General features: G+C 31.8%; 1 long non-coding RNA gene across 1 annotated transcript; it reads right to left on the bottom strand.

Annotated features, from left to right (window-relative positions):
* Positions 1 to 2,409: 2,409 nt before the first annotated feature.
* Positions 2,410 to 3,425, bottom strand: LOC128991429 (uncharacterized). The gene is made up of 2 exons (XR_008490645.1): positions 3,341 to 3,425; positions 2,410 to 2,660 (listed from the first exon to the last, which is right to left on the bottom strand). It is a non-coding gene; the product is annotated as an uncharacterized LOC128991429 (long non-coding RNA).
* Positions 3,426 to 7,354: the final 3,929 nt, after the last annotated feature.

The raw sequence follows: 7,354 nt of genomic DNA, 5'->3' as shown, positions 1-7,354 counted from the left end.
AGTCTTACAACCTTATGATTTACAACACAATTTACATCAACCTGATTCGTGTGAGACTTAACACTTGCACTATGTTACATTATTTAAATGCAATAGTAATACTGCGTCTAGAATTCACGATGGGTTTTAATTTGTACTTATAGTTGCCTGGGTCTTAATACATTAATTTGTTTGTGTTTAAGAGTTTAAATTAAAAATGTTAAAGAGTTTGTGGTATTTACAAAAAATTAGGTGTTACCTATCTATTTTACAAGCTGTTCTTAATTTACAATACGTAACCTTGTATTAATAAAAGTAGTTTGAGTGCGTAGGTGACGTGCTTATGCCTATTTAATAGCCTATTTGTTCGAGAACATATTTTATATCTGGGTGTGCCAGAAAGGAATGCACTTTTGAAACGAAAGAAAACAGAAAAATTGCTTATTCACGGCAATTTTTTTAAGAAATACTGTTTTGTAAACTTAAGGGGAATTGCATGTGAAAAATAACATCATCCAGATGTAAACCCCTGCGGTGAAGCCACTAAACCAAACGAAACAGAGTTCTGGTGGGATGGCTTCAATTTTCTCACGAATATTTTGCTTCAGACAAGCAAATTTAGCAGGAGCGTTGTTGTACACTTAACTTTTTAGATACCCTCACAAAAAAGTCTAATGGAGTTAGGTCTGGGCTTCTAGGAGTTAAGTTGATGTCACCAGATCTGGAAATGACTTTTCCACGAAACAGCTGCCTTATTGCAGTCATGGGGTCTCCTGCTGTATGACACGTAGCTCCATCCTGTTGGAAGCACAATCTTTGCCTGTTAGCCCGAGGTAACGTTTGCAAGAACGGCTGTAAATTATCATCAATCATTGTTATGTATCACTGGGAATTTACTGTCACAGTGTTCCCTTGGTTATCGTCAAAGAAATACGGCCCAATTTTGTAATACGCTCGATATTTTGTTCAGAACCCATTCCTCTATGGCGACCAATGGGACGAGGGTTCACAGTTGATCCTGTAGCTTCAAATTTTTGCTAACCCAGCATTTAAGTATGTTCACTGATGGCGTTTGGTTGAGATCATGAAGTCTGTATTTAAGCGCGGAGGTGTCGTCGAATTGTCACATAAGAAAGCATTTGGTAATAGTTGCGTATACAGAAAGCACGGTGCTCACCGGTAAAGTGATCTATAGCGAATGATTATCCACTGGCATAGCAACAACGCCCTGATAAGCTCCTTATCTTATCTCTCTTGGTCATTTGGCTTTCCCCAAAATAAAATTGCGTTCCTTTCTGGGACACTCAGTATAAGCTCAAACTGAATGCAAAGTTTTATACGGAAAGAGAATTCCCTCTATTATCGAATTTGAAAAGTTGTCATCTTAAATTAATTTTACAGTTTAACCTAGTTGTAATGAAGTCTACCAGTAAAGTAATCCAACTTTGAAATGACCGGTGTTGTTGGAAGATGTTTGTAGCTAAACTTTGGATCTGGACTCCTGTGTTTATGGATAGACTGATTGAGAGGGATCCGTAAACAGCTTAGGGGCGGCGGGAAATGAGATTTGATCAGAGTGGGTTAGGGTTTGAAATTGAGGTTAGTTACCATCATGAGAAATATATTAAAAAATAGGTTGTAATGTAAAAAACTAACTGTCTAACGTAGGTTATAACCCAATGGACCAATATACTTGGAAGCCTCGTGAAATAACTTTTAGATAACTTTACACCTAACTTTTTAGATACCCTCACAAAAAAGTCTAGTGGAGTTAAATCTGGGCTCTAGGAGTTAAGTTGATGTCACCAGATTTGGAAATGACTTTCCCACAAAACAGGTGAACGGTTTGATAAGGCAAGTGCAAAAGAGTTTTGATAATTTTGATATAAAAAAAAATGTTTGACTCTATTTCCCTTGGCTCTGTATCATAAATGGGTGTACTGTATAATTCTTACATAATTGTGTACATCATTTATTGTTTACTGTAAAATTTAATTAAAATGTAGCTTTAGAATGCAAACCCTAAATGAATCTATGGTTTAAAATTATGTATCTAATAAAATCCCAAATTATTATAGAAAAGGTATTAATCATATTATCTGTAAGGCCAGGCCGAATGTTTGCATTTTCAACACTCTTGAAGGTAAGTAAGAGAAGATTATTTAATAAGTGACATATACACCAATAAGTAACCAATAAGTATTTATCAATAAGTAAGAATAAATTATAACCATTTACATTTAGGCTACTATTAATAGAGAAACCAGTTTTAAATTTACTTTTATTATATTTGTTGTGGAAATATTTAAACGTTTTATTTTTTACTTTTTTTATTTGTTTTAAACTTATTTTCTTAAGCTAATCAAAAATTTTCTTTTGAATAAGTTTCCCAGTGATAAGTAGTAAGCACCAAGGGGTATGAATCATGTATTTATGCAACAGAAAATCATTTTTATTCAAAGGAATAACTAGGTCAACCACATAAGTTATTAACTAACTTGATGAGTAACTTGAGTCCTCATCACTTTCGCAGTAACAGGGTGTGATTTGGACTATGTTATGTACGTTTAACTTTTCTGCACATCTCAAAAATGTATCAATTTCCTTTTTGGCCCATGGATTGTTTTGGTAACCACATTTTACATATAATGCCAGCATCGGTTCACCCGTACCTTCAACTCCTGCAAGAAAAGTAGTTATTAAAATAAAACATAAATGTAAATCAATATTTCATCCTTTCCTAAACAACACACTTACTGATTCTCCCATAAAACTAAACCTAAGTAATTTGTAATTTAAAAACAAAAATGAAAGCCGTTTCAAAATCAATTATTATTTGTTCAGGATCATTTTTCTTAAATGGCTTCCTGAAATTTGAAATGCATGGTAAATTTAATAAATAGTTGTTATTAATGTTATTGAGTTAATATATATAAAGCCATTAAATACATTGAGTTACAGTATTAGTTTAAGCAATTCAAAGTTGAAATAATAAATATTAAAATGGCCGACATCTCGTTAACGGTTCATGTTTTGAAAAATTGTATTAATGATTTTCATTTAATTTTGGCCCATAAAATACTTCCTGGAGTTTGGCCGTTTACTTAGGGACAATCTGTATAACTCAAATGAATCTAATATATTTAATTATCCAGGCATGTATTAAATGGTGTTTTATTATAAAGAAACTACATAATCCCGAACTCGCCAAAGTTATATATTCTCTAAAGATTCTTAATTTAAAACATAAATAAAAAATATAAAACTAGTTTCATACAATATTAACTTCATTTATAAGCCACGTTTGAAAAATCTAAAAACAATGAATTTGGGGTAAAAAAGAGATAATATTGTTTTTTACCTTCAGAAACAATGCATCTGTAGTAGAAGTAACAGAATTTGGAATTGCGGACAGGATAAATATAGTATTGTATATTGCTGGAGTCTAAAAAGATAAAATTGAGTATTAGTCACATATCAATCAATCAATTATATAAGATGGGACGCCACTATGTGCGTGTTTCCACCCAAATATAATATGAGTGTAGGATGAGTGGCGCGATCTTCTTGTCTTGTTGGTGACTAGCCAACGCCGACACCGACATGTTCCTTAGACACAGATGTACATCTAGTATTAATTATATATATAATATTTATTGCTATGTAAAATATGCAGGCTGTTTGATAGCTCATATTTGATATATTAACTACTATTAATCATATTTTTAATAGTCATATTTTAATTAATAACAATTGCAGTTTTATTTTTCAAACATTATAGTAATAAATTATTTGAATTAACACATACAAAATTATTTAGTATAGTACTAATAGTGTGACTTTAGTCGCAGGAATTTCCATTTACCTGGCTGGTTTCCACTAAAATATTAATTTAAAATTTTACGATTTATTTTCTATTTAAATAACGTAAATTTTAATGAGTACCTACTCAGGTTTGCTGCTACAGGGAAGATAATAAGGTGTGTTATTTTATTAAAATATTGATTTTATTTATGGAGTTAACCAATTAGCTAAATTTCATCAAACAGTTTACTACTACAACAGTTTATTCATTCTCCATCAGAATAAAATGAAAATTTAAAATTTACACTTTGTTGAATTTTTTCAGTAACAGTTAGGCAAACGTTTCAATATAGACTACTAATGTTTTCTTTTACCTCTACAAACCTTTTTGGAAAGAAATTGCAAAATTTCATGTTTTTAGGGTCAAAATGGGAAACCCCTATTTTCTCCGTAAAACTCCCATAAACCCCCATTTCCATTGCCTTATCATGCTGGTTTGCAAACTCATTCAAATAAATGTAAGTTTAAATGTTTTTTTTTTTTTTTAATTATTAAATTGGGATATTTTTTCTCGGCGTGGGTTTGAATTGAGGATGCAAAAGGGAATATTTTATTTAAATTTAAAGGTTTTTACCAAAGAATTGTATACTTGGATTATTTAAAATGTCTTTTTTATTCAAGTAAGAAGACAGTTCGGGTCGTATTTGTGAGTATTTGGTAGGTAATTAGTACAAAAAAACCTGATTTGGATCAAATCAGGTTTTTTTGTACTAATTACCTATTTTTATTTTGTGTGTGTCGACAAATTGTTCCTTAAGAATATTCAGCTCAGAAGATAAGGAAAACATGACAAAAATAGGTGTGGTTTTTTATAAATTAATACTATATAGGTCTAACAGGTCAAACCACATAATTCGAGTCTTATGATTATTTAAAATTTAGGTTTGTTTTGTTCGTGAGTTTTCAACGCCAAATTAATCTAGTTTATTTTGCTGTATTTAAGAACAATCATTCCAGAGAAAAATCTAGGAAGTCATGCCAGAATTATTTAGCGCTCAGTAAGTTACATTTGCTGTAACCAGCAAATAATAATATAAACCTCAATAAAAGTCATAAGATGATTACCCCATTCCACGATTTTGTTTCCTTCTACTTGCTGTTTGTAGGTAAGATGCACTTGACTGGAACATAAAATTGGGTTTAAATTAATATCTGTTTTATGTCAAGTTTCTAATTGATATAAATAAAAAGCCTTTTAAGGGCGCTAGCTTTGATCACCTATACAAAAGGAGACATATATCATGTACATGTATTTTAATGAATAAAAGTACTATACGGAAGTCATTAAAGGTACATCTAATGACACTTGAATCATTTATTGGCACTTTTGTACTGTTTAACAGGACGGTGAATAAAAATAAAATATAGTAACTTGTGTTTAGTGTTTCAATTTTAAGTGCATGGTGATTTGCAGTAGAGGATGAACCTGATGGTATGGCAGTTGCTACGAAAAATGTAGTTTTAATCAAACAAAGATATTGTAAGGTATATTTTATCGACACAACAATATAAATCACTATCTAGAAATAGGGCTATGCAATCTGATTTATTACAAAATTGCCAAAATCTAGGAAAAACTCAGCCAACTTGTTTATGTATTGCCTGAATACGGTTTGGTTTGTATAAATATGAAAAACGAATTTCCATAACTTTAGAGTAAAAAATGCAATCATACATTGCCTTGGAGATATAATATATGTTGCACCTACTTTTCGTAAAATGGTAAGAACCTTTTTTTTCAATTCGTTTAGCTACCTTAAAAAGGTAATCAATACAAAACAATTTCATTTTTGAATTAGTTTGCATCAAAATGAAGTGGAGTATAATTGAAAAGAGTTGATTGCACAGTCTAAAAGTGTATTTTCTACACTCGCTGATTTATCATCCTTTGCCCCTCTTCGTTTGATTGACTTGAGATTCTGTCGTAAATAGCAACTTTGCACCCTACACATTGTTTTTCACAATACTTCAGACTGGACCTAGGACGCATTATCACTTGGAAATCCTTGTGATTTGGCAGGATTTGAACGTGGAACCTCAGAGACCGAAGTCAGACCAGCTCGCTCCCTATACTACATACTACCATAGATAAAACATACTCATGTGTTGGTTAGTCTATGATACCACACACACACACACACACAGACCTGTTATATTATAGTCATACACGTATATGTTGGTAATGTTACCTTCCATCAGTTAAAAACAGATCCACCAAGCCTTTTCCTGGTTGTTGACTACCTTTTACACAAGATACATTTTTTGGCAGAACGTCTTTGGATATGTATTTTAGAGTAACCTCTTTGTCGTAGCCCTGTAAATAGTTTAGCATTATTGAATGCATTTTAACTGCTATGATACGTATAATGAAACTATAACTGTAGGGATTGATTTTATAATGTGTATTAAAATAAAAACCCTTCAAACTTTAATAATGATTGATTAAATGTATAGTTAATACTGGCTAATCTAAAAGTTAACTATCAACCTTTCTCTGAATCGTTAAAACATAAATTATAATAATACCCCCGCCACAGCAAACCTGCAGACTAAGCGAATTTCCATTTGAATGATTGGATTTACACTGAAATGTCTACTTAAAAATATAACACTTATTCCCTATTTAAATAGAATTAGTTTAACAAGTACTTAGGTTTGCTGCATCAGGGAGGGTAAAACTGCTTTTTTTTTTGTAAAATATTAATAGTTAGTAAGAAATAAAAACTTTTCCAAATTTGATCAAAATATGTTCATAAAAGAAGCAAACTACAACAGTTTACTTATTCTCATAAGAATCACATGGGAATTTTAAATTTACAATTTTTTGGAATTTTCTCCGTAACCATTAGGCGCATAATAACGCTTCAATATACTAAATTATTGTGTTTTTTAAGCTCTACGAAGTGGTTTGGAAAGAAATTGCTAAATTTTATGTTTTTTTTTGTAAAAAATGGGAAAAACCTATTTTTACCCCATAAAACCCCCCGTAAACCCCCGTTCCCATGGTCCGATCATGCTGGATCGCGAACTCGTTCGAACAAACGTAAGTTTACACGTTTGTACCAAATTTCATCAAAATCGGATCATTTTTGCTCGAGTTATCGTGCTAACGGACACACATATATCTTACTAATATTATAATCTGAAAGTTTGTGAGTTTGTGTATATTTTTGTGTGTATGTTTGTGTGTGTGTTGCTCAATCACGCATAAACTACTGGACGGATTGGGCTGAAATTTGGCATGCTGATAGCTCACATTCCCGATTAACATTAAAGCATATTCTTATCTCAAAAACCCTTTCGGGCTCCGCCCCAGTGGCTCTGTAGTTCCCATGTTAATCTTATGATTTTTCATATTTAAAAGGAATTAATGAATCTTAACAGCTGTCTCAATTAAACAAGTTGGTTCTGTTCTATGATGTTCAACAGCATAAAAGTTACAAGGATTACCAACAGGGTGCAGCACTATTAATTTCTTTTTTTATTTATGACAACAGCTAATTTCCAACCC

This window comes from Macrosteles quadrilineatus, unplaced genomic scaffold, assembly GCF_028750875.1.
Source record: "Macrosteles quadrilineatus isolate MER2022 unplaced genomic scaffold, UCM_ALF_1.0 Scaffold_4__1_contigs__length_99947679, whole genome shotgun sequence".
Taxonomy (NCBI): domain Eukaryota; kingdom Metazoa; phylum Arthropoda; class Insecta; order Hemiptera; family Cicadellidae; genus Macrosteles; species Macrosteles quadrilineatus.
Note: the sequence above shows the minus strand (reverse complement) of the source record. Positions and strands in the feature narration are given on the sequence as shown.